This window comes from Oryctolagus cuniculus, chromosome 10 (assembly GCF_964237555.1).
Source record: "Oryctolagus cuniculus chromosome 10, mOryCun1.1, whole genome shotgun sequence".
NCBI classification, from domain to species: domain Eukaryota; kingdom Metazoa; phylum Chordata; class Mammalia; order Lagomorpha; family Leporidae; genus Oryctolagus; species Oryctolagus cuniculus.
Window position 1 is genome coordinate 115881288 of NC_091441.1, and position 25621 is coordinate 115906908.

The window sequence follows — 25621 nt, forward strand, 5'->3', positions numbered from 1 at the left end:
AGGTGGGTGTGGAGTCCAACGGGTCCCCCTAGAATGCTCACATAATCATCGTCTCCAGAGCCTCCTCCAAGCAAGGCCAGGAGACACGGGCAGGGCCTGGACGGGCTCCTCCCTGGGGTCAGGAATGGCAGATGGGCAGGGCCTGCACCATCCGGCCTGGGGCCACCTGTGCCTGGGGGGGTCTCAGGAGGCATGGGAGTCCCTGCCAACCTGTGAGGGGACGCGTACAAATGGCAACACTGTGATGCACCGAGCCTGGAACTGCCCACACCTGGGACTGCCCACGCCTGGGCCTGCCCACGCCTGGAACTGCCCACACCTGGGACTGCCCACGCCTGGGCCTGCCCACGACTGGAACTGCCCACACCTGGAACTGCCCACGCCTGGGACTACTCATGCCTGGGCCTGCCCACACCTGGAACTGCCCACACCTGGGCCTGCCCACGCCTGGAACTGCCCACGCCTGGGACTGCCCACCCCTGGAACTGCCCACCCCTGGAACTGCCCACGCTTGTTGACTTTGTGACATTCAGTTCACTTCTCTTTCCTACTGGACAGCACCGGGAATATGTGGGATCCTACCCTACAGGCAGTCCCACTCAGCCACCTGTCTGTGCTCTGTGACCAAGAGGGGGAGGAGGGGCTTGAGGCCAGGGCTGCAGCCCGGATCACCTGCCCCTGCCCTGCCCCCGGCCCTCGGGGTCTCTGGACACTAGGAGAGAAGTGAGGATGCAGAAAGAGCCCCGGGCTGTTTGCCAGAAGGGAGCTGGATCTTGCAGCGTCTTTGCTGCCAGCCCGGAGCCATGAGTTGGCTACATCCACCCGGTCCAACCAAGTCAGGGGTACCTGAGGGCTCTAAACAAGACTGAAGACACTCAACCCCAGAGCACAGAGTCGGGGGGCTCCCGGGGGCTGCTTCAATGTCCCCGCCACCTGGCCTGTGTGTTGGGGATGCCATGCCCAGCTGGAGGACTCTGGGGCCATCCAAGCTGTGACATCCCCTGCACCCAAGATGCTGGCGTCCAGTCCAACCTCGGCAGCCTGTTCCGAAGGCAGGTGTGCACACCGGTGCACCCGGGTGGGACAGGAAGGGAATGCTGGGGACGCAGCTTCTCAGGGCCACACTGAGACAGCTCCCCTGGCATCAATCCAAGAGGCGGCCACATCTCTCACCTGGTGCCTAGGGAGTGAGGCCCAGAGGCCCACAGCAGTCACTTCCTGGGCTTCTGAGCCTTCTCTGCTCTGCAGGCTGTCCGGCCCGGTATCCAGTGGCCTTGTGGCAGAAAGTGAATGTCCCGAGTTCCGTGTCCCCAGAGACGCCAGCGTCCTCCCCAGCAAGGCAGCCACACACTCCCAGGAAGGGACTCTAACACACTGACCCCGGCTGCTCACTTCCCTGTCGCCAGTCAGCTGTGCAGAACTGTTGGCCCATCCCTCCTCCCCGTCATGGGTCCTCCCTCCGGGGCTGCCCCTGCCCCTGCCCTGCCCCTGGCTGGCCCCGCCCTCCTCCGCCCAACCTTTGCCCTGCTGGCCCTGCCCCCTCCACACCTGGTTACAGCCACCAGAGCTCTTGCCCCAGGTGCACCTGGCCTCTCAGCAGCACTCTGCACGTTTCCCTGTCCAGCTGCGCACTCGGATGCCGGGGCCAGTGTCTGGACGCTCACCTGGCGCCCAGCAGGTGCTCTCCCTGAGCCTTTATTGAGCCTGCGCCCTTCAAACCTGAAGCATCTGCCAGCATCCTCCTCCCCTGGCTCACTGGGACCGCCTCCCAACCACACCAAACCCCTCCGCCAAGGTCAGCTTCAGGGAGAACTCAACTAAGCCACCCCCGTCCTGCTGCTGCTTTCCACAGACAGCGACCCCTGCTCCAGGGCCATGGTTACCACGTTGATTCCCCCTCCCCACCCCCGCCCCCGCCCCGGCCTCCCAAACACTTCCCAACATTGTCCACGTTTCCGGTCGTTTTTGGTCCCGGCCACCATCTCTATGCTGGACACTGGCCCCATTCCGCAGCCCAGCCTCAACTGCTCATCCTGATGATGCCCCAATCTGCCCAGATCTGACACACCAGGCGCAGGCCCAACCAGGTGCCCACCTCCAGGACAAGCCCCTCGGGCAGGGGGCTCCTCCTGCCTGAAGCTGTCCTCACCACCCCTCTCAGCCTTGGGGTCTCCCATTCGCATCCTTGCCTTTTCCCTTCCACGCAGCCGCCGATGTCCAGGCTGCAGCGTCGCCCAGGACTGGACGCGGTCAGTCTCTCCCAGCAGGTGGCCCTGCCCCCCACACTCAGCACCCCTGGGGTTTGCCTGGGATGTGCATCAGGTCACGTCGCCTGCAAGGGGTGCATCTGTAACCCCTGCCTGACTCCCTGCACCCTCTGGGGCCAACTCCTCAGTGACATTAAAGGTCCAGTACAATTTGGCTCCTAACAGCCCCAGCTCCCAGTGTCCCCCGCAAAACGGAGGGCCCCAGCCATGCTCCGGGCCACCTATACTCCTGCTGGCCTGGGGCACCACACATGCTGGGAGCAGGCCCAAGATGGGGCCTCACCCTCTCCGGGCACCACCACCTCCTCCTGTGCAAGTCCCACCAAGAGGCCGAGCTCTCACCACCATGCACCCCCCACATGCTGCTGTCACCCGGCTCCTTTGTTAAATAAACAGGAATTACACAGGTGAGAGGGAAGGAACTGGGAAGCGGGGAAGGGGTGGACGCTGGCCTGGGTGGGGCTGCAGGGGCAGGGCCAGGGCGGGGAGTGCGCACCCAGGAAGTACAGGGCGCAGCTGATGCAGCCCGGGTTCCGCAGGACCTGAGGCCCCCGCACTCCCACCCCCACCCCCGAGCAGTTGAGGGTTAGCAGGAGCAGCAGATGGAGGGCACTCGGGGGCAGGCGAGGCCTAGGCGGAGGCTTCAGCAGCAGGTGGAATAAATGAGGCCCGGAGACCGGAAGGCTTGGAAGGCAGTGCCAGCACTTCGCAAACTTTCACATGCACACGCCGCAGCTGGGGATCTCGTTAGACTCCAGCTTCCAGGCTGAGGAGGGCTGGGGTCAGGGCTGAGACGCTGTACTTTTAACGAGCTCCCAGGTGAGGCTGGTGTGGCCGGTCCGTGGACCATGCTTCGAGTAGCTGTGCGGCAACGTAGGGCTTGGAATGTCCGTTCCTGGGAGCGTCATGGGCTCCTTCCAGGCCGGAGCTGAGAGGCACCTGCCTCAGCAGCTTCCCGGGTCCTGCGGGCTAGTGTTGCATGGTGATGGACAGAAGGGGCCTGCAGTGAGATGGGCAGGTTTCTAAATTCATTCTCTGGGTGCTTACTGTGGGCCCACAATGCAACCCTGCCCGGTAACACTTTTAAAGACGATCTTCAGGAGGGCTGTTTACAGTAATAGCCGGCGACTATGACAGTGAAGTCATACTTTCCAGAAATGATCACTAAATGGGATTGCATTTCTTTACCCTTTTTTTTTTTTAATTGAATCTGTTGAATGCTACAAACAACCCAACCTGTGTTGAGGTCATTTTCAGATTAATGTGCCTTCCCCAGACGGTACTCTTTGTTCAAAACAAAGTAATTTACAGGGCTTCCTATAATACGAAAGATGTTGCACGGACACTTTTCTGGAGGGTAATTTCAGGGGCAAAAGCCGTGCCTGCCTGTACACAAAGTGACCGCCCAGATGCTGCACCTGTGGACGTGGGCACAGCTTAGAAGACCCTGGCTTGTGAAGAGAAACCCAACAGGAAAGGCCCGGGTACGCAGACAAAGGGTCAGGGACGTCACAGGGACGTATGAAAGGGCGCCCGAGCCCAGCGCCTCCCTCGCTGGCATGGGCACACCAATCACCTGGTAGCTTGCTGAGACGCAGACCACCTGAGCAGCGCTGGCATCAGGCCCAGGTTCTGCGTCGGTAACAAGCTCCCAGGCGACCCTGACGCTGCTGCCCCTTGGACCACTCTTTGAGACGCTGTGTGGCTCCTCGGGAGTGTCACGCACCATCTCCCACACAGCAGTGTCTCAAGTGCTTCAGGTCTGAAGGTTGCAGACTCAGTGCAAGGCTCAGGCATTCGATGCTGCGTCAGTACTGGGGGTGCACCTGCCACGTGCCGGCAGAGCTCTCCTCAGGAGCGAGCAGCTGGACGAGGGAAAATGCAGAGGTGCTGCAGGGAGTGTCAAGTGCATCAAGTGACAAGGCGTTCTGGGGGCTGTCAGAGGTGTGACCTGGTCAGGGAGGGGGCAGAAGGGGAAGCAGAGGCAGCAAGGGGCAGGGCTGGGGCAGCCCCGGAGGGAGCACCCAAGGTCACAGAGGACCCATGACGGGGAGGAGGGACGGGCCGACAGTTCTGCACAGCTGACTGGCGGCAGGGAAGCGAGCAGCCAGGGTCAGTGTGCGGCTGCCTTGCTGGGGAGGACGCAAGCGTCTCCGGGGACGGCCACTTTCTGCCACAAGGTCACTGGATACCAGGTCAGACGGCCTGCAGAGCAGAGAAGGCTCAGATGCCAAGGAGGTGACTGGGTAGGGAAAGGCTGGTTTTCAGGGCTGTGGGGTGGGGGTGGCTAGGTTCCCGCCCTTTCTGTAGCTCACCCACAGTCCTGCCTTGACTTCCCTGGGATGCCCCCATATCTGCACGAGACGATCCCTGTACCTCGCAACCCAGAATGTCTCGTGGGACTCAGCAGCCCAGCTGGCAGCAGCTTCCAGAAGCCAGCAGCCCGGCAGAGGCAGAGCCAGGACGGCAGCCTGCAGAGCCCTCCCCCCGCACTGCTGCCGTGGCTGCCCCTGGTGAGAGCCCCTGGGTTCCAGCTCCGTGCAGACTTCCAAGCTCCCCTGGGGCTGCGCTAGATCATTTCTACCGTCTTCCCCGGCGGAGGGCATTTCCGGCGGGGGCCCAGGGCAGCTGTGCCTAAGTGGACCCGGCGGCTGGCCACCTACTGAGCTGCCCCATGCCCACTCTCCACGGCTTCCCCTCATGCTGGAGGTTTCTGCTTGATGACTCAGGCAGATTCGAGTCTTTTCCAAAGCAAAGCAGCCTGGCAGAGGCCGCCTGTCCCCAGGAACCACTGTGATGATGTCCTCCTCCTTCTGGTTGGCACCAGCGAGAGGATTCGGGACGTGAGAGATGCCTCTTACAAGGCCAAGTCTGGGAGGGAGCCACACGCAGGGTGGGGAGGGGGTGACGATCCTCTTCTGTGACTCTAACAGGATGCCCAGAGGGGTCGACACGGAGGTCCCCCGCAGCCGGCCTTGAGGGGTGCACCCAGACAGGTGCACCCTTTGTGCCTCTCACAAAGAAACTAGACTGTTCTCCAGGCTACCAGGGGTGTGAAGGCCCGAGGAAAAACCCCTCCAGGCCGGTCATTTCATGGCCATTATTGCTCAGGAGAAGGCTTACACCACAAAGGTGGGCTGACACGGGGAGTCACTGTCAGCAGTGGCGTGGCTGGCTTAGGAACAAGGCCACAGCTGAGAGATCCGCGTGACACTGAGAAGGGTGGGTGAGGGCTTGGCAGGGGCCTGGGGCTCAGCAGGGGCCGGATGTGACAGCCCCCATGTGTTTGCGCTATGGCCCCTGATTCTCCTGGGACCACCCTCCTTTCTCCTTTAGACAAGCAGGCGGGCTTCACTGGCAGCCCCCACAGGGACCCCAGGTTTGGGGCATGGCGTATGCCCCCCAGGGCATGCACTTACATCTGCATCTCTATTTGCAATGCTGCCGGACCACCAAGCTCCAAGCCACAGGACTGCAGCCCGCCCCCAGCCCGGAGGAGGAACGCTCCTGCGGTGATGGGCAGAGAACTCGCCTTGCAGCAAACACGCTGGCCCTGCACAGGGGTCGGGCAGAGCGGAATCAAAGACAAGCCATTTTTGGTGCAAAAGGATTCTGAAATGCGTGCACAGCATCTTCATGATACACTTCTGATGGACTTTTTAAAGTTCCTGTACAAAGCATGGATTTCAAAATTTTGGACACCAAAACAAACTTGTCTTTCAATTCCATGTCTCCCGAACTCCTGGAAGTCTCCTTGGATGTAACCGGACACTTGTGAAACCACCCTAAGTCTCTCCCCCCTCCCCTCGTCTTGTTGCAGCAGTCTGCATCTTTGTGGACCGACCCCCTCTCCACCTCCTGTCAGCTCCATGTGGACGTCCTCCTCCCTGTGATGCTATTAGCAGGCGGGGCCTCTGGGAGCTGAGGTCCTGAGAGTAGGGCCCTTGGGTATGGGATCAGTGCACCTGTAAGAGGGACCCATGGAGCAGGTGTTTGGGGCAGTGGTTAGGAAACCACTTGGGGCAGCCAGTGCTGTGGCATAGTGAGTAAAGCCACTGGCTGCTGTGCCGGCATCCCATATGGCTGACAGTTCAAGTCCCAGCTGTTCTACTTCCGATCCAGCTCCCTGCTAATGGTCCTTGGAAGATGGTCCAAGTCCCTGGACTCCTGCACCTAAATTGGAGACTTGGAAGAAGCTCCTGGCTTCGGATCAGCCCAGCTCCAGCCATTGGATCAGAAGTGGAACAGCCTGGACTTGAACTGGCACCCATATGGGATGCCAGTACTGCAGTTGGTGGCTCTACCCGCTAGGCCACAGCACTGGCCCTGAAATGACTTTTTTTTTAGATGTTTATTTTGGCGTGAACATTCATGCCATCCATGCATAGTTACTCATAACAGGCATTTTCCACAGACTTCGTGAAGGTCCCCCTTGCTAACGGTTTCTCATCAGCAGCTTCCGTTTCCCACCTGGCTCCTCTGAGCTGTGGAGAAGGCTCTGCCTTTCATCGTCTTCCCTTGGGAGAAGAGAAGGGCGAGCAGGTGTCAGCCTACCTGGGGGAATTTCAGAAAGAACTCGGCTATGATTAGCTTGCCCTCAGGAAGCGCGAAACGTGAATCACACAGGTTTACATTTAGATGTTGACACTCTGCCTATGAGGAATTAGAAAAAACTGTATACTTGGCAGCCCTGCCGGAAAATAACTTTTTAAAACTCTTACTTGTTGCTAAACTTGGTCTCTCAAGACACGATAAAATCCATGTCTTTTTTGGTGAGGTCTTGGAAGAAAATAGGCTAATGAGGTCAGCCTCTGTGTCCAGGGGCTCAGCTATGACCATTGGAGGGACACAGAACCTCCACCTCAGCGGGCATGTCCCTGCCTTTTTGTTTTCCATTCTATTTGTTTCTTTGAAAGGCTAACGAATGAGACAAAGACCCAGAAAGAGGGAGAAGCAGACAGATCTTCCATTCGCTGGTGCACCCCAAAATGGCTACAACAGCTAGCGCTAGGCCAGGCCAAAGCCTGGAACTCCACGCAGGTGTCCCAGGTGCGTGGCAGGGATGGAGTCCTTGAACCCTCACCTGCTGCCTCTCAGGTTGTGCAGTAGCAGGAAGCTGGAACCTGCAGCGGAGCCAGACGCAAGCCCAGGCACTCGGATGTGGGACACAGGTGTCCCCAACCAAAGCCCTGCCCCCGGAGCGCCTTTGTCATCTGCTCAGGTGACACTGTCACCCAACTGGATCCTTGTGATTTCTCTTCAACGTACCAACGAAGTCAAGTGCCCATGGCCCACCAGAGAGCCATACAGATGTGCACCAAAACACCCAGAATGCAGCAGCATGATGAGGGGCTTTAAGAAGGCTGTGCAAGACAGAATTCAAAATGTGAGTCCAGGCTGCCGTTGCAACACCCACATACCTTACTGGAGCTGCTTCTGATCCAGCTCCCTGCTAATGTGCCTGGGAGGAAAGCAGAAGATGGCCTAGGTACTTGAGACCCTGCCACCCACAGGGGAGACCTGGTTAGAGCTCCTGGTTCTTTGACCTGACCCAGCACCGGCCGTTGTGGCCACTTAGGGAGTGAACCAGCGGATGGAATCTCTCTCTCTTCCCTCTCTCTCTTTTAGATAGATAAATGAAACTTTTAGTGCAAAAAGACTTTTTTTTGCATAATTTGTGTCAAATGGAAATTATAAAAAAATGCATGGGTTTCAACATGATTTTTTTGTGCCACATACCCACAGGCATTTAATTCCAGTTTTTCTCTGAACCTTCGGAGTGTGCTTGTATTCCCCACAGCCCCAGGTGGGACACCCACCGCTGACACCCAGGATTCAGAATGTTCCCACCACAGACTGACACGGCGATGGGAATGAAGCTACAGCTCTGTACAGCTGTCGGCGTGACTCTGACAGCCACAGATGGGGCCAAGAGTCAGCAACAGGAACAAGGGCAGGCAGGGGACAACCACGGTTGCACAGCCAGACAAGGGTAGCCCCGGAAGGAGGCATGGGGGCTTCGGATGCCAGCTACACAGGTGTGCTTGGCCGGTTAACCCGCACCCAGATGTGCACCTACTCTGGGTACAGCCATGTGGCCTGAGCAGTGCTTCAGTCAACAACAGACAACAGAGGCAGCAGAGGTCCCCTCGGGTTTTGTGGTCCCAGTGACAGTGGCACAGCCAGCTTGCCTTGTCTAAGTCCACGCCATGGGGTTCGCACAGGATGGAGTTGTCTAACGACACAGCTTCCACAACCCAGCCCCTTTGCCGAGCCAGGCAGCGCTGTTGACAGTGCACTAAAAAGTACTCTGGCTGCAAGTGCAGGCCGTGAACGGCTGACTTATCACCTCCAGCGGAGACGGCTAGGGCCTGGAGAGCTGGGACGGAGCCCCAGGGGACAGAAAGTCCAAAACAGTCTCTGTTTTTCACCCCCGCTATTAACCAGGCCTCGCCCCCTGAGTCTGGGACTGTGCTAAGTTCCCCAAGGCCAGGGGCACTGCCGGCCCAGGGGGCACTGTCGCAGCTGGAGCTGTCAGCACTTAGCCGGCAGGGCCAGGGCAGCTCAGCCTCCCGATCACATCCTTCTCCCAGCAGGGGCAGGCCTGCAGGTGCTCCCCAGAAGCCTCGAGGACCGACCAGACTTAGGCCTTGGGTCGATCTGGTGAGCGAGCTGTGACACGGCGAGCCACGCTGGGCACGGGCTCTGGGGACCTGGCTGTTGCGCTCCTGGGGAGAGGCTGGGCAGCCCTCGGTGCCCAGGGAGGTTGCCAGGCGCCAAATCACAGATGCTCCTCATGCTCTGGCCACCGCCCCTCCTCAGTCCTCTCCTGCCTGACGCTCTGGGAGCAGGTTCCTGCGTGTGCCGGGTCCTGGACCCCCCTCTGCCACCGGAACCTCCCAGGAGTGTCAGAAACCAACCCAGCTCACGCTTCGCACGTGACCCACAGGGCTGCTCACGGCTTCCTGCTGCAGATTTAGGCTGTGGGCTCTCTTGACAGCAAAAATCTGCTGAGTCAGACAGAAGAGGGCCGAGTCGGCATCGGCTGAACAGAGGATTCCCTAACCATGACCAAGTGACTGGGGTGGGAAGGTGGGGCTGCTCCGGGCTGCCAGGTTCCAGGGCTAGCAACTTGCTGGCCACAGGGTCTCCCTCCCCCATGGGAGGCCAAAGGGGGCAGGGCGGGGCAGGCTGGCCTCTAGGGCACACGGGAGGCATTCACTGAGGCCTGGGTAGGGGTCAGGGGAGGGGGCCTCCCTGTCTGGCTGGCCAAGGTCACCTGCCATCTGTGGGGTCTTCTGGAGCCCCCGGTTCAGAGGGGCGCCCTGCTCAGTGTCCTCTGGGCACTGACACTGGCACTGGCCCTGAGACTTGCTAGGCAGAACCGGTGCTTCTGCGCCTGGCTAAACACCTTCTTTTCTTCCCCCAAGATTCATTTGAAAGGCAGAGTCACACACACACACACACACACACACAGCCAGGGCTAGGCCAGGTTGAAGCCACGACTCAGGAGCTCCATCCAGGGCTCCCAAGAGGGTGCAGGGGCCCAAACTCTTGGGCCATCACCTGCTGCTTTCCCAGGTGCCTTCGCAGGGAGCTGGATCAGAAGCGGAGCAGCCAGGACTTGAACTGGTGCTCCGACGCGGGATGCCGGTGTTGCAGCGGGGAGCTGAGCCCGCTGCGCCACGACGCCAGCCCCTAAGCAACATCTTGATATCTGTTTCTGTGATGACATCCTAAAGGCCTCCCAGAACACACCAGCAAGGCTGGGAGACCCCAGCACCCCTGCCACGCAGTCACTCCACGCGCATGGCACAGGCTTCGTGCCGCACCGCCTCCACAGAGGTTTTTAAGCACCAAGTCCCAACGGTAAGGGCTGGTGCCTGCGGGTAGAGACGGCGGCTGTTACCACAGGGCTGAGGGGCTCTGCCCGTCAGCACCGGCTAGGTTCAGCCGCAGAAACAAGTGAACCCCCAATCTCAGAGGCGCAACACAGATTCACTTCCCCACTGGAGCTTAAGTGGCCAGCGTGGGCCGGCAGGATTCGGCCCCACACAGTCCCTCGGGGAACTAAGATGTAGAGGCTCCAGCAGCGACGGGAGTTGTGATCCCAGCTTCCTACCAAGGTGCATCCTGGGAGGCAGCAAATGACACATCAAGTGCTCAGGTCCCTGCCACCACACGGGAGACCCAGCTTCAGTTGCTGGCTCCTGGATCATGCCTGGTCCAGCCTTGTTATTGCAAGGTATTTGGGGAGTGACCCAGCAGATGGGAGACCGCCCTCTCAGTCTCTGTGTGTCTGTCTCTCTGCTTTCCAAATTAATTTAAAAAAAGAACAGGCTCCATCACCTGCAGCACTGCTGAATTAATGCCCCCAGGGAAGAGCTGGCCAGTTCAGCGCTGTGACCTTGACCCATGACCTTGACCATCTTGAGCCAGTTACACGACCCGCATTGGGGCAAGGGCCGGGGAAGGCAGAGGAGCACACGCAACATGACGTGACCGTGACCCTGTCTGCCACGTGGGACTAATTTTATTGACCTCAGATCCCTACTAATGCTTAGCACTGCGCCAGGCTTATTACAGAAATTAAGACGTCAGCTGAAAAAACGCGATGTCATGATCTTCCAGCCAGGTTTTTTTTTTCCTCTCGGTTGCTCACTTTTTCTAGATTGTAATCAGCACTCTGTTTTCCTCATCCTCTATTCTGTACATTTTGTAGATAACATTTGTCTCAAGAGGCTGGCAAATGCCCTTAGGCTGAAGGAGAAACCGAGGTCACGTGCAGGCTACAGGTTCACACTGGGAGGGAACAGCAGACCGAGCAGGTGCAACTGCCCGGGACGAGCTGATGGGACGACCGCACCTCTCAGCACTTCGGGCCCCCTTCAGCCCCCTCCCTGACCCTTTGTCGCCTGGGGTAAGTTGATGGTTCGTGGTCACGGAAATCAGTGTGTGGGGGGGGCAGTGAGGTGGCCCCAGGACCCCACACACAAGTCACGGGCATACAGAGTTCCTTCTACACTCTCCTTCCTCCCAAACCCCGTGACGCTGTGAAATCCTTCTTCTTGTCCACTCACGGAACTCTGGGTGACTGATGAAGCAAGGACAAAAGGCCTTAGATCCAGGTTGAGTCCTCACCTACATAACCACCAGCAGACCCCAATTCTCTGTCCTGCTGATACAGCCCTGCCCTGCCTGGACCACTGGACACACCCCATCTGCCTGGGCTCTCCCCACTCCTCCCAAGCTCACTTGGCCCAGCTCAACAGCTCAGCTCCAGGGTCCAAACTCAGCCATGGCCCAAACCCCTCCCAGCTCACACTGTGATCTCACGGAACCTTTAGAACGAGCCCAAGCTCTCCCTCTCCCTCGGCAGCCCAACTTTAGCTCAGACCCCAAGCCTTTCCCTGCCACTTCGTATGCACTAGATGAGCCGCTGGTCTGTAATGCAGGCTGTATTCTGAACGAACCTGGTCTGCCTGTGGCTTCATACTCCGTCTCTTTCCTGACAGCCACCAGAAGCCCAGCGCCTCCACCCAAGGGGACTCCCGAGGATGCCCTCCCGCCCTGGGTGGAGAAAGGGAGCCCCAGGAAGGGCTTTTCCCACAGGAAGGAATCACCTGTCACCTGCCACTGCCCCCCATGCCCCAAGATGTGCTCTGACCCAGGCTTTGCCACACGTCACTAGATGGCCTGTCACTCAGCACCTCCTCAAGGCTCTGCACACCTGTCACTGAGCGTGGCCCCAGGCGAGGGCTGCGAGTGTGCTGTGAACAATCCCCGAGCCCTGCAAGCTCCCGGTCGCATCAAACCACCAACTCCCACGGGCTGTGACAGAAAGACTAAAGCTGTGTGGCCGGCCAAGGCAGGACAGGGGCTGGGCGGGGCTCAGGTGCTCAGGCTGAGCGTCCTTTACAGAAAGGCTTGGGACGAGAGCTGGTTTGGATTTCAGAGTTTTGGGGATTGTGGAGTATCTCCATGTCTATAATGAGATGTCTTGGGGATAGAACCTAAGTCTAGACGTGAGGTTCATTTACGTTTCTCGTGCACCTTACTTGTGTGGCCTGAAGGCAGTGTTACGTAATATTTTTAGCACGCTTGTATTTTGACAGTGATCCATTCCAAGAGGCTGGGGAGGGATTTGTCCACTTTTGGCATCAATGTTGGCACGCAAAAGAGTTTGGGTTTTAGAGCGTTTTGGACTTCAGATTTTTGGCTTAGGGAGGCTCAGCCTGTCTGTCCTGCGCCAGGCAGGCAGGTGTGGCCAACAGGGACAGAGGTGGCCCATGAACAGGGGACGCCCAAGGCCCTCCAGGGGGCCACGTGGGCCCACATGGGCAAATCCCTTGGTTCACAAGAAACAGGAAATGCTACATTTTATGTGAAATTTGAGCAGGCCCACCAAACCAAATCTACTTCTCAAATGGCTTCAGCCAGGGCCACCCCCTGCTCATGGGAATGGGAGGCAAGACATGATGAGATTACAAGACTGCATGTCTCATTTCATTTGATAATCTGATTTTTTGTGTGTGATTAGGCTTTTAAAAACATTTTTATTGTTTTACCCTAGTAAAAAGTATTACTACGGAAAACAGAGGAAAAAGCATACATAAGAAAATATTCTTAATTATTTGTAATCCTATGCCCCAAGGCTAACATTTTGACCCATCCTTTCAGCCTCTTCCCGTCCATACAAGGACACTTCAAAGAGGGAGGGGCAGGCATTTGAAGCAATGGCTCAGACATCACTCAGGATACCCACACCCACATCAGAGCGCCTGAGTCGGATCCTGGCTCTACCTCCCACTCCGGCTTCCTGCTAACATGCACCTGGGAGGCAGGTGACGCTGCCTTGAGTAGCTGAGCCCCTGCCAGCTCCATGGGAGACCAGGATGAAGTTCTAGGTTCCTGGCTTCAGCCTGGCCCAGCCCTGGCTACAGCGGGCATTTGGGGAGGAACTAGTAGATGGAAGATCACCTTCTCTCTCTGTCTCCCTGCCTTTCAAAAAAAAAAAATGATATAAATTTTAAAAAGTAGCTATAGAAGCATTTTTATAAAGGATACCTTTTGGTGCAACACTGTGAAATTCATGTATAGTTTTTCCATAATATGCTTTTTTTTTTTTTTAACAGGCAGAGTGGACAGTGAGAGAGACAGAGAGAAAGGTCTTCCTTTGCCGTTGGTTCACCCTCCAATGGCCACCACGGCTGGCGTGCTGCGGCCGGCGCACCGCGCTGATCCGATGGCAGGAGCCAGGAGCTTCTCCTGGTCTCCCATGGGGTGCAGGGCCCAAGCACCTGGGCCATCCTCCACTGCACTCCTGGGCCACAGCAGAGAGCTGGCCTGGAAGAGGGGCAACCGGGACAGAATCCGGCGCCCCGACCGGGACTAGAACCCGGTGTGCCGGCGCCGCTAGGTGGAGGATTAGCCTAGTGAGCCACGGCGCCGGCCCTCCATAATATGCTTTTTCCATTAAGTTTTTGAAGATGCCTCAGACTCCATAACATACACGATGTGGATGGGCATGTGAGTGGGTGTGCACATGCATGTGTGACATGACATGAGTGACACCTGTGAGCACAAATCTCTCTCAGGTGCTTCTTCCAGGTCTCCCATGCAGGTGCAGGAGCCCAAGCACTTGGGCCATCTTCCACTGCCTTCCTGGGCCACAGCAGAGAGCTGGACTGGAAGAGGAGCAACCAAGACAAGAACCCGGTGCCCATATGGGATGTCGGCACCACAGGTGGAGGATTAACCTACTGTGCCATGGCATTGGCCCCCCAACATGATTTTTAATGCCTACCCCCCAAAAAAATATCCCACCATGCAGATCTACCAAAATGTAACCACTAACTCATTGCTGGACACTCAAAGACATTTAAGTGAGTTTAAGTATAAACAGAGCTACAACAAATATCCTTATATAGAAGTCTTTGCAGGTATGTCTAATTATGTTTAGGATAACTTCCTCCAGGAAGAGTTATAGTATAAAAAGCATAAGTTTTCTTAATACTTGCAATAAGAAGGGTCTTCAAAAAGTTCATGGAAAATGCATGCATGATTTTCAGATTTTTTTTGTACCAAAATGCATTTAACTTTTTTTTTTTTTTTTTTTGACAGGCAGAGTGGACAGTGAGAGAGACAGAGAGAAAGGTCTTCCTTTGCCATTGGTTCACCCTCCAATGGCTGCCATGGACGGTGCGCTGCGGCCGGCACATCGCGCTGATCCAAAGCCAGGAGCCAGGTGCTTCTCCTGGTCTCCCATGGGGTGCAGGGCCCAAGGACTTGGGCCATCCTCCACTGCACTCCCGGGCCACAGCAGAGAGCTGGCCTGGAAGGGGGGCAACTGGGACAGAATCTGGCGCCCCGACCGGGACTAGAACCCGGTGTGCCAGCGCCGCAGGTGGAAGATTAGCTTATTGAGCCGCGGCGCCGGCTGCACTTAGCTTTAAATTCCATTTTCCATCCACTCTCTGAGTGACCTCATACGAGCTCTTCATGAAAGCTACTCCACTTCATGCTCTCCCCACTTTCTGATCAAGTGTTGTCAATATTAAAGATTGAGCGTTGGGGCTGGCGTTGGCATGGCGGGTTAAGCTGCGGCCTGCGATGCCAGCATCCCCTACAGGTACCAGTTTGAGTCCTGGCTGCTCCACTTTAGATCCAGCTCCCTGCTAATGTACCTGGGAAAGCAGTGGAGGATGGCCCAAGTGCCTGCAGCCCCTGCACCCATGTGGGAGACCTGGAAGAAGCCCTTCAGCTCCTGGCTTCAGTATGGCCCAGCCCTGGCCATGGTGGACATTTGGAGAGTGAAGCAGCAGATGGAGGACCTCTCTTTGTCTCTCCTTGACTCTCTTACTCTGTCTTTATAAATACATATTTTTTGAAAGACTTATTTTTACTTGAAAGGCAGAGTTACAGAGAAGGAGAGGCAGAGGCACAGAGAGAGGTCTTCCATCCACTGGCTTACTCCCCAAATGGCCACAACAGCTGCAGCTGGTCCATTCCGAAGCTAATAGCCAGAAGCTTCTTCCAGGTCTCCCATGTGAGTACAGGGCCCAAGCACTTGGGCCATCTTCTGCTTTCCCAGGTACATTAGCAGGGAGCTAGATCAGAAGTGGAGCAGCCAGGACTCAAACCAGTGCCCACATGGGCTGCCAGCGCTGCAGGCGGCAGCTCAACCTGCTGCACACAGCAGTGGCTCCTATAATAAATATTTCTTTAAAAAGTAACGTCAACTTGACAAAATTAATCACATGATACTGCACAGGAATCTTTATTTACGGATGAAATTGGATATTTTGCATCTCTTTGTTAACTTGAACAGCAAACCCATAAAGAACCAAAGAACCACTCTGCATTATCTGTAAGAGAGCTGCATCCCAAATTTTTGCAAGAAGGAAAATGAGGTGAAAACTAAACATTCAGCAACAGGGAAACACAAAGCTGATGACGGCACAGCCAGTGACTGGCACATGACACAGGCGGGACAGCAGGAGGATGCAGCCTTGAGCCACACGGGCAAACGCCAGGACAGCTACGGCATGGAGTGGGACAAGAAACAGCCCACATCAGGGCTACACAGAAAGTGTGACGGAGGGTGGGCGCCTCTGCAGACACGGCCCCTCCGCTCCGCGCTGCCACCTGCTCTGGGACCTGCCACGGGACTCCCTTCAAAGCAGTGGCATTTCCAACACACATGTTGGACCGACTTTTTACATGGGCCATCCCAGCTTCTGTGGAACCCCATCTCCTTTTAAACACACCTGTGTGTGTGTGTGTGTGTGTGTGTGTGTGTCACAGGAGATGAAAAGCTTCTGGCTTGCTTACAGAATTCCGTTCAGCAGGAAAAAAACATCGCTCTGTCGGTAGTGGAAAGCAGGGCCCAGGAGGATGGCCCTGGGCTTGGGTCATTTCAGGCTTTGGGTCAGGGAGGCCTGGAACTGCATGACCGGCAGGTGACGGGTGCCACGGAGTGCAGAGCTGCAGCGCCGGTTAGAAAAAGCAGGACACCTTCCAGACATGCAGGGGCAGGACACACTAGGCCAGGAAGGGCCCATTCTACAGGTGACAACATCAAGGCACAGGCAGGGAGAACTTCGGTGGGCTGGATGAGCAGGCCGGGGTGGGGATGCCGCACAAACCTCGAACGACATCGGTGTCAGACGCCTTTCGCAGCGCGTGCTCTTGCTGTGTAGCGCTTGCTCCTCGCAATGGCCGCAAGAAGGCAGGGCTGGGATTCACCACCCCGGGTTTGCAAAGCAGGGACCGACAGACCCAGCACGTGCTCTGGGTCTTATTTATTCAGGGTCGTTTTGCTCTTTTGTTTATTTACTTGAATATGAGATAAATGCACAGGGTTAGAAACATGTGATGCCATAGGAAAAGGAGCAGAAAGCCAGCAGCTGTGTCCCGGCGACTGTTCTGCCCACAGACCATCCCTGGGACTGGGACTCTGCCCTGTGCATCCTCCAGGGCCTGTCTGTGCACCTGCAAGCACAGGTGTGTGTGTGTGTGTGCCATCTGCTCCCCCGCCCACCTTCCCTGCCTCCCTCCCTCCTTCCCTTCCTTCCTCAGAAACAGATGGCCCGTTGCCTGGACAGCAACACAAGCTGTCTGTGCACAGGCACCACCACACTCGGGCCACACGGCACTGGGAGCACTGTCTGCCTTCATCCGAGCTCCCCTGGAGGGAGGCACTGCCGTCATCCCCACTTTCTAGACAAGAAAACCAAGATGGCTGCAACGACCAGGGCTGCACCGATCTGAAGCCAGGAGCCAGGAGCTTCCTCCAGGTCTCCCATGTGGGTGCAGGGGCCCAAGGACTTGGGCCATCTTCTACTGCTTTCCCAGGCCACAACAGAGAGCCCAATCAGAAGTGGAGCAGCCGGGACTCAAACCGGCACCCATAGTGGGTGCGGGCTGTGCAGGTGGCCCTGCAGGTCTTTTCAGTCTGAAGGCTGGACAGGGGTCGAGCAGAGCGTCCGTTTAATCGCCAGGTTCTCAAATCAGCATTCATGGAGCAAACACTCCGTACTTGAATCTGGCCTAGGGGCTGCACCTACGGAGGCAGGTAAGATGCCACTCTCGCGCAAAAGGACAAAATACGCCAAAAAGTACCCTGCGAAGTCACATGAAATGGATGCCCGCTGTGCTGCAGGAGGTGACAGAAGGAGCCACTGACGATTCTGAAGAATCGCGGGAGGCTTCCTGGAGGAGGTGGCTTGTGAGTCAGTACCTGAACGATGCTTTCATCATCAATGCTGAGCAGGGGTTCATTTCTCCCTGACCGAAAACTCAGGGTGCTGGGCCCCAGGGCTGAGCTCCTGGCTGCTGTCCTGTCTGGCTTTGCTTTAGAATTCCCAGGGAGGCTAGGTGGCAATGCCGCCCCTCACCTGACCTTCTGAACTCAACCTCACAGCCCTGGGGCCCAGGTACCTGCATCTTTCCACAGTGCCCTGGTTTTCTATCTGAGGATGTGGATTTGAGGTCCACCAGCCCAGGGGAAGCTGCTGGCAGTACTGAGTGTCCTGGTGCAGCTGGTTAAGCCACCAACTGCAAGTACGTGTGTCAGTTCGAGTCCCGGCTGCTCCACTTCTGATCCAGTTCCCTGCTAACGCATCTGAGAAAGCAGTGGTTGATGGCCCAAGTGTTTGGGCCCCTGCATCCATGTGGGAAGCCTGGATGAAGCTCCTGGCTCCTGGCTTTGGTCTAGCTCAATTCTTGGTGTTGAGATCATCTGGGGTACAAGCCAGCAGGTGGAAGATCTCTCTCTCTCTGTCTCTTCCTGTCATTCTGCCTTTGAAATTAATCTTTAAAAAATATAAAATGAATATTGCTTATTTTTAATGAAAACCCCCAATGCCATGAAAAAGCCAAGCAGGAAGCCCTAGGAACAAACCCCATGCCCATTGAACCCATCACAGGGAGCTCGGTCCTCTGCTGTGGGCTTGGAAGGCCCACACAGCCACTCCCAACACAGACCCTGCTGCACAAGGACAGTGCCGTCTCCCGCCTCTCTGGGAGAGGGTGGCCTCACTCGGTGGGAGCAGGAAGTTCAGGGGTGACGAGTCTGGGGCCACGCACTGCCTGCGTGCACTCTGCCTTGGCCACTTCCAGGCTGTGCGACTTCAGAGGAGCTACCCAACCTCTCTGAGCGACACATGAATAGTGACGTCGGTCCCACGGGAGACAGAGGAGAGGAGTGTGGCTCTCACAGGCCGTGTGGGGACTCGGCAGGGGTGTGCAGAGCGTCCGCCAAAGTCATGACTTGTTCTGGGCACAGCATCACACGAGCCGGACGTGGAAATGGGCCGCTGGCCACCGGCTGTGACGAGGGCTTTATTTTTTCCTTCCAAACGTATTTTCAATTATTTATTGACTATTTATTTCAAAGGCAGGGAGGGAGGGACAGACGGACAGACAGACAGGGATCTCCTTTCATCTGATTCACTCCCCCAAAAGCCGGCAAGAGCTGGGCTGCACCAGGCAGAAGCCAGGAGCCTGGACCTCCATCTGGGGCTCCCAAAGGGTGGCAGGGGCCCAAGCACTTGGGTCACCACCACCGCCTCCCGGGGTGCTCACGTCTGGAGCCTGCAGCAGGGCTCACACAGGCATGCGGGCATGGAGGCAGGGAGCTGCGGTGCGACCCAAACTGTGTTCTCTGGGCGGCTGTTTCTCCCCGCAGCCCTGGCCTGAGCCTGGCTCTGGGCATTCATCCACTGGGCACGGTAGACGCAGCTGTGAATGAGCGACTTCAGGGTGAGTCGTGCAGCCACCAGGGTTAGCCCCCGCCTGTGGAGCTGTAGGCACTGCCTTGGTGATGGACACAGCAAAACCAGCTTCCCCACTGTTCATGTTCCAGCCTGGACCAGAGAGAGGGGCGCAGGAGCTCAACAGGACAGCCCAACACTAGCAGGGATGGTCTCCCGGGCTGCCAGGGGCACCCAGACCCCCGCGTGGAGCACTATGCAGATGGCCCGCGTCTTAGCCCTGAGGTCCTGACACCTTGGCTGGGGGAGGTGGGGGGGCTCAGCAGCGGCCCTGGCCTCCACACTGCCCCACCAGGCCAGCCGAAAACACCTATGGATGTCGCCTGGTGTTGCCTGGGGCACACGCACCTGTGACTGAGAACCACAGCTTTGACCCCAGGTCCGACACCCCCACCCCAGGAAGCAGGGCTTGGGGCGGGGGGGCTCTGCCCCTCAAACCCTGTGCTTCCGAGGCTGGGGTTCCCTCCCAGCCTCCCCACTGCTTCAGAAAGGTGGGACCGGCTGGGCCTCGTCACAAGCAGCAGAGCTAAGCAGGGGGTGTAAGAGGTGACGGCCAGGGTGGGAAGGCACTTCCCCTTGTCCTCAGTGTTCCTCTGAGGTTATTCGAAAGTCCTTGAGATGATAATGATAAATATCAGAAAAAGAGAAGAAGTGTGCCTCTGGGATGTCCCAAGAGACGCAGGAGCCCAGGAGGCGGGCTGTGACAGCAAGGCAAGGACAGGTGTTGGGGTAGAAAGTCCTGGGTTTATGGCTGGCACCGTGGCTCACTAGGCTAATCCTCCGCCTATGGCACTGGCACCCCGGATTCTAGTCCCAGTTGGGGCGCCGGATTCTGTCCCGGTTGTTCCTCTTCCAGTCCAGCTCTCTGCTGAGGCTCGGGAGGGCAGTGGAGGATGGCCCAAGTGTTTGGGTCCTGCACCCGAATGGGAGACCAGGAGGAAGCACCTGGCTCCTGGCTTTGGATCGGTGCAGCACACAGGCCGTGGTGGCCATTTGGGGGTGAACCAGTGGAGGGAAGGCCTTTCTCTCTGTCTTGCTCTCTAACTTTGCTTGTCCAAAAAAAAAAAAAAAAAAAAAAAAAAAAAAAAAAAAGGAAAAAAAAAAAGAAAAGAGAAAGAAAAAGAAAAGAAAGTCAGTCCTGGGTTTAACCCTGATTCGGTCACTTCCCAGACAGAAGCCTTCGGGCCAGGGGGATCAGTCTCCACATCTGTGAAATGGGCTGCTGGGAGGGCTGAGTACTGCCCATGCACACGGGGTACCCTGGGCAGGCTGGCTGTAACGGCCTCCCTCCTGCCCATTTTACACATAGATACACTGAGGTGCAAGGAGGGGCAGGGAGCTGCCCGAGGGCCCACAGCTGGCTCATTGCAGCTCGGCGATGAGTCATTTCTGAAGGCAGGAACAGGAAGTAACCTTCCCTGGCTGGCCTGAGCCTACGCATCCGTGAAAGGAGGCGGTGTGGGGAGGGCAGCAGTGGTCCATATCCAGAAGCTTCCCCGGCCCTGGGATGTCACCAAGCGGAAGAGCCTCCCGTGAGTGAGAACGCTAACACACGCCTGGCACACGCATGTCAGCCGCTCTCACACCTTCTCTCAGATCCGGAGAACACAGCAGGGCAGAGGAGGAAGCTGGGCCCTCGTGTGTCTGATGAGGGCCTAACAGCCAGAGAACTCAACTACCTCTTGCACAGTGACAGCCTACCAATGCGCACAGGATCTGAGCGGACATTGCTCCACACAGATACACAAGTGGCCAACAGACACACGAAAGGCTGCCTAACAGGGCTGGCCACTGGGGAAACACAAACCGCAACACTCGCCAGACAGGCTAAAACAGAGACAGATACCAGTAAGTGCAGGCAAAGATGCAGACACTCGGGGACCCGCAGGTAAAGGGAGCAGCTGCTCTGGGGGAGGGAGGTCCCCGCAGGGCCCACAGCTGCATCCTTTCAGTCAGCTCTGCACTGCTGTCGTCAAACACCCACAGTATAGCTGCTTTCTCCCGAGAAAGGGGGCTCACCCTGACTCGTGGTTCTGCAGGAGCAGGCTCGAGGGGCCCAGCTGGCGGGGGCTTCTTGCCCATGGCTCTGAGGTGGCATGAGCGTCACGTGGCCAGAGACAGGGGTGTGTGTGCTGCTGTCTGCGTGCCCTGCTCTGCTCAGAAAGCCACCAGGACGCCCTCGGAGAGCTGCACCCCAAACACTGTGGCCGGGTTAAGCTGCCCCCTCTTGAGGCCATCAACACACATTCATGCATGTGAACATAGATGTACATGGATACACACATGCATTAATGCACACATACATGTATACCCACACAGACACATGCATGCATCCACAATACACACTCACGTATATACATGTACATGCAAGCACACACTCATACACATGCGTTCATACAAATGAACACATGCATGCATTAGAATACAAATATATCATTCATGCACACACATTCATATTCACATATGCATTCATACATGCACACAATACATACATGTATGTTCAGACACCCATATGCATACTCATACACATCCATTCATACTTTCACAGATGAACCTATCCATACATTCATGTATGCATGCATTCATACATCCACATATACATTCACACACATATAAATATACACATACATTCATAATACATATAGTCAAATACATACACATTCATCCATGAATACAACACATACTTTCACACACACATATATATACATACATACACAAATACACATTCACATAACACACACAAAACATACAAATACATTCACATGTACATACATTCATATATACGTTACATTTGTATCCACATGCATGTACAATACATACATGCATACACTCACACATATACATACATGCATACATTCACACATATACATGCATGTATACATTCACACATATACATACATATATGCATTCATACATATACACATGTATACATCCATACATATACATACATGTATACATCCATACATATACATACATGTATACATTCATACATACACATTCACACAATCTATACATTCATACAGATGCATACACACACACACACGCCTAACAGAAACAGAGGCATACGTCCCTACAGTAACCTGCTCATAGCAGCACTATTCCTACAACCCAAAAGTCCATCAGCTGACAAATGGAGAGACAAAACGTGCTAGATCCACCCGATGGAATACTACCTAGCGATGAAAAGGAGGAAGTGCTGGCACACGGAACAGCCCTACACCAACAGGCCAGGTGCTAGAAGCTGTGCACTCAGGGCCACAGTCACGACCTATGTAACCATGTAACCACGTAACCACGTAACCACGGTTATGTCTCTATGAAACACGCGCAGCTACAGAGACAGAAAGGCAGTGCGTGGCCGCCATGCGAGAGCCGGCAGGAAACGGGGAGTGACGGTAACACAGGAGGTGCAGGAACTGTGCTCAGAGGAGAAGCCGGAGGGGCTGGGGGTAGGGGGGTGGGGGCGTGCTCCGGACACATGGAGGCAGGGAACGGGAACCAGGGCTTTGCTGGGAACCTCACCACAAGCTCAGTCGCCTGGTGGTGTCGGCGTGGCCGATTCCACACCCCTGGAGGCACCTGCCTGTACCCGTGCGTTTCCTGCTGCAGCAGATCTTCCCGTTGGGGGTGGGGGGGGGACACCCAGGTGTGCACACAGCAAGGCGTGCTTTCTGATCTCGCTACAAACGCTCTGCCTTCCGCTTCTCCTTCGCCGCACGGCTGGCTTGGTATTACACCTATACTTGGACGGCAGATTGGGCACGCCCAACTCTGTCTGAAAACGAGGCGCCGCATCTGAAGGAAGCAGATGGCTTGTGTCCCAGCCGCCAGGAGGTGACCAACTAGATGGGGTCCTGACCGCGGCCGGCCGGGGTCACAGAAATCACACATGTGACGTGGGCCCAGGTGATGACTCTGGCTGGGGAGGCACTTAGGGCACAGAAACCAGGGTTCAGTGCAGCACCTGCTGCATGTGGGGTTCCAGGAGAGGCCCCAAGCCTTCCTGGGTGGCAGTGGTCAGCTAATCCTGGCGGGGTGCACTGCAAAGCTTGCTGAGAAAGGTCAGCACTAGAACAGGGTGCTGAAGGACCAGCAGGAGGCTCCCCAGGACTGGGCAGGGCTCCTGGCCCTACAGCCCCGGCATGGGGAGCCCACGCTTGCAGTGCTGAGTGACAATCTCGGAGGGAGAGGAGATGCAGGACGAACTGGGGGTGAAACAGCTGCTCACCCCCGGGGGAGTCCATGTTGGGGCCGAACCCTGGCGCCGGGAAACTGCCTTCCCCAGACCGCTTCACAACACAAAACCAGCAGCTCTCAGGGGGTCCCACAGAGCAGGAATTCCTCAGGGAACCCACACACATTCTCTGAGACAGGAGACTCCAAGAGCACCTAAGTTTAGTAAAATCAGGGAGATTTTTCTGCAGGATTTTCAGAGACTTTAAAGTTGAAATCAAAGCAAAACAAGGGGGCCGGCACAGTGCTGTAGTAGGCTAAGCCTCTGCCCGTGGCACCAGCATCCCATGTGGGTGCCAGTTCAAGTCCCAGCTGCTCCTCTTCCAATCCAACTCCCTGCTAATATGCCTGGGCAAAGCAGTGGAGGATGGCCCAAGTGTTAGGCCCCTGCACCCATGTGGGAGACCCGGAAGAAGCTCAGAGGCTCAGTTCTGGCTGTTGTGGTCATTTGGGGAGTGACCAGTAGATCAAAGACCTCTCTCTCTCTCTCTCTCCCTTTTTTTGTAAACCTGCCTTTCAAATAAACAAAATCTTAAAACCAAACAAAACCTGAGGTAGTGGGCACTTAGCCTAGAGCTTACCGAGAGTCCCTGGGTTCAATGCCCGGCTCTGGCTCCTGACTCCAGCCCCTGCTAACGCAGGCCTTGGTGGGCAGCAGTGATGAGTCCAGTAACTGGGTTCCTGCCACCCACGTGGGAGACCTGCACCAAGTTTCCCGCTCCTGGTCTGGGCTCTGGCCCAGGTGCCCTTCAGTCAGCACTGCCTCAAGTGCCAGCCGCGGGCTGTGTCACTACACCCGTACGTCACCTGTCCCAACACTATTCCCATCTTACAGACATGGAGGCTGACAACCCGGCCACAGTCCGCTGCCCAGGGTCGCCACCGCGGGGGAGGCTCAGGGACAGTCCAGGCTCTGCACGCCCAGTCCCCACTTTCCCTGAGGAAGGATCTCCATCCAGGCTTCCACGGAGCCACTTCTGGAAAGCGGCTCATGCCGGAAGATTCTCCGAAAGCAACTAAGGGAGCTTCAAGTCCCTGCTTCTCAGACACACCTGGGAGTCCCGCGTGCCTCCGCCGGCACCCCGGGGGCGGCGGGGTTCCCAAGAGAGAGGCCGAGATGCCAGCTGGCAGCCCCTGGACTGTCCAGAGCCAAGTGATGACCCCAGAGGACTCCACATTCTGTGGTAGGCATCGCTCAGCTCCAAGTCGCTATGAACTCGGCTGCTGCCTAAGGACAGAGTCCAAACTCAGAATCCTTGAAGCCATGCCCTTTGTTGAACGTCTAGGCCCCGTGGACACTGAGCGTGGATGCAGTGTGGCCGACAGGGCCTGGACGCAGGCCTCCCCTGCCTCCCGGGGCCCAGCTCGTGTCCAGGCCGAGGCTGGTGCCTGCTCTGGAGGCCCAGGAGTTGCACAGCAGGAGCCACCAGCGGCGAGGAAAGCTTGGCCAATGTGTTTCCCCCAGAGACTGTGGCTAGCGAAGAAGAGAGAGTAAGACAGGAGGCCGGGTTGTGCCGCCCTGCCCGACCCCGCCCTGGATGAAGCATGAGGGGTGTCCGTGCCACCCCGGGCCCTGGGAGGCACTGACAGATGGCTGTGTATGCTAGGACCATAACTGGGGTCCTCTCTGGTGCCCCTTAAGACCAGAGACATGTGGCTCTCTGGGGCTCCCAACTACTTAAAGACAAACATGTCCCCCCCATTGCCAAGGGGCAGGAAACACAAGGATGTCTGAGCACTCCCTAACCCGGCATGGCTGGCCTAGGGCTTTGTGGTCTGCAGAGCGCATGTGCACGGCTGGCCTAGTGCATTATGGTCATACGGCACACGCCTGGCCAAGTGTCACCTTGTGTGCATGCGCATGCGCGTGGTTGGCCCAGTGCGGCGTGGTCCGTATCGCACATGCGCACGGTTGGCCTAGCGCATCCTGATCCATATGGTGCATGTTCATGGCAGGTCTAGGGCGTTGTAGTCCCCATGGTGCATGCTCAAGGCTGGCACCGAGCACCGTGGTGGGCGTGTTACACACGTGTGCTCCCGGGAGTTTGTTATACACAGATTAGGATTCCATAGGGGGGCAGGGCGGGGCCGAGATTCTGCATTTCCAACAGGCTCAGGGGTTGTGTTGTTGGGGTCACTTGCTGACGGCCCCTCCAGGTCTCTGGGTATCCCCGAAACTGCCACTCATTGCACCGGTGGACTCCAGGCTGGACCGAGACCAGGAGGAAGCCATCCCTAACCGTGTGAGGTCCCCGCTTCTCGCCATCCCTGCTCTTGCCCTAGCCGTCAGCCTGCGGCGGGGCCTCTCACCGGTGCCAGGCCTCCTCGGAGCGCCCCGTGTGACAC

General features: G+C 56.8%; 1 protein-coding gene across 4 annotated transcripts in view; it reads right to left on the reverse strand.

Annotated features, from left to right (window-relative positions):
- The window catches only part of HRH1 (histamine receptor H1), a 76657-nt gene that overhangs the window by 37895 nt on the left and 13141 nt on the right, over positions 1–25621 (reverse strand). For 2 of the 4 annotated variants that reach the window (XM_070051108.1, XM_070051107.1), the window contains exon 1: positions 1174–1418. The exons of the other annotated variants lie outside the window; for them this stretch is intronic. The gene's annotated coding sequence lies outside the window, so the exon portion shown is untranslated. Of the gene's footprint in view, positions 1–1173; positions 1419–25621 lie in introns of those variants that run through there. 4 annotated transcript variants of the gene reach the window in all.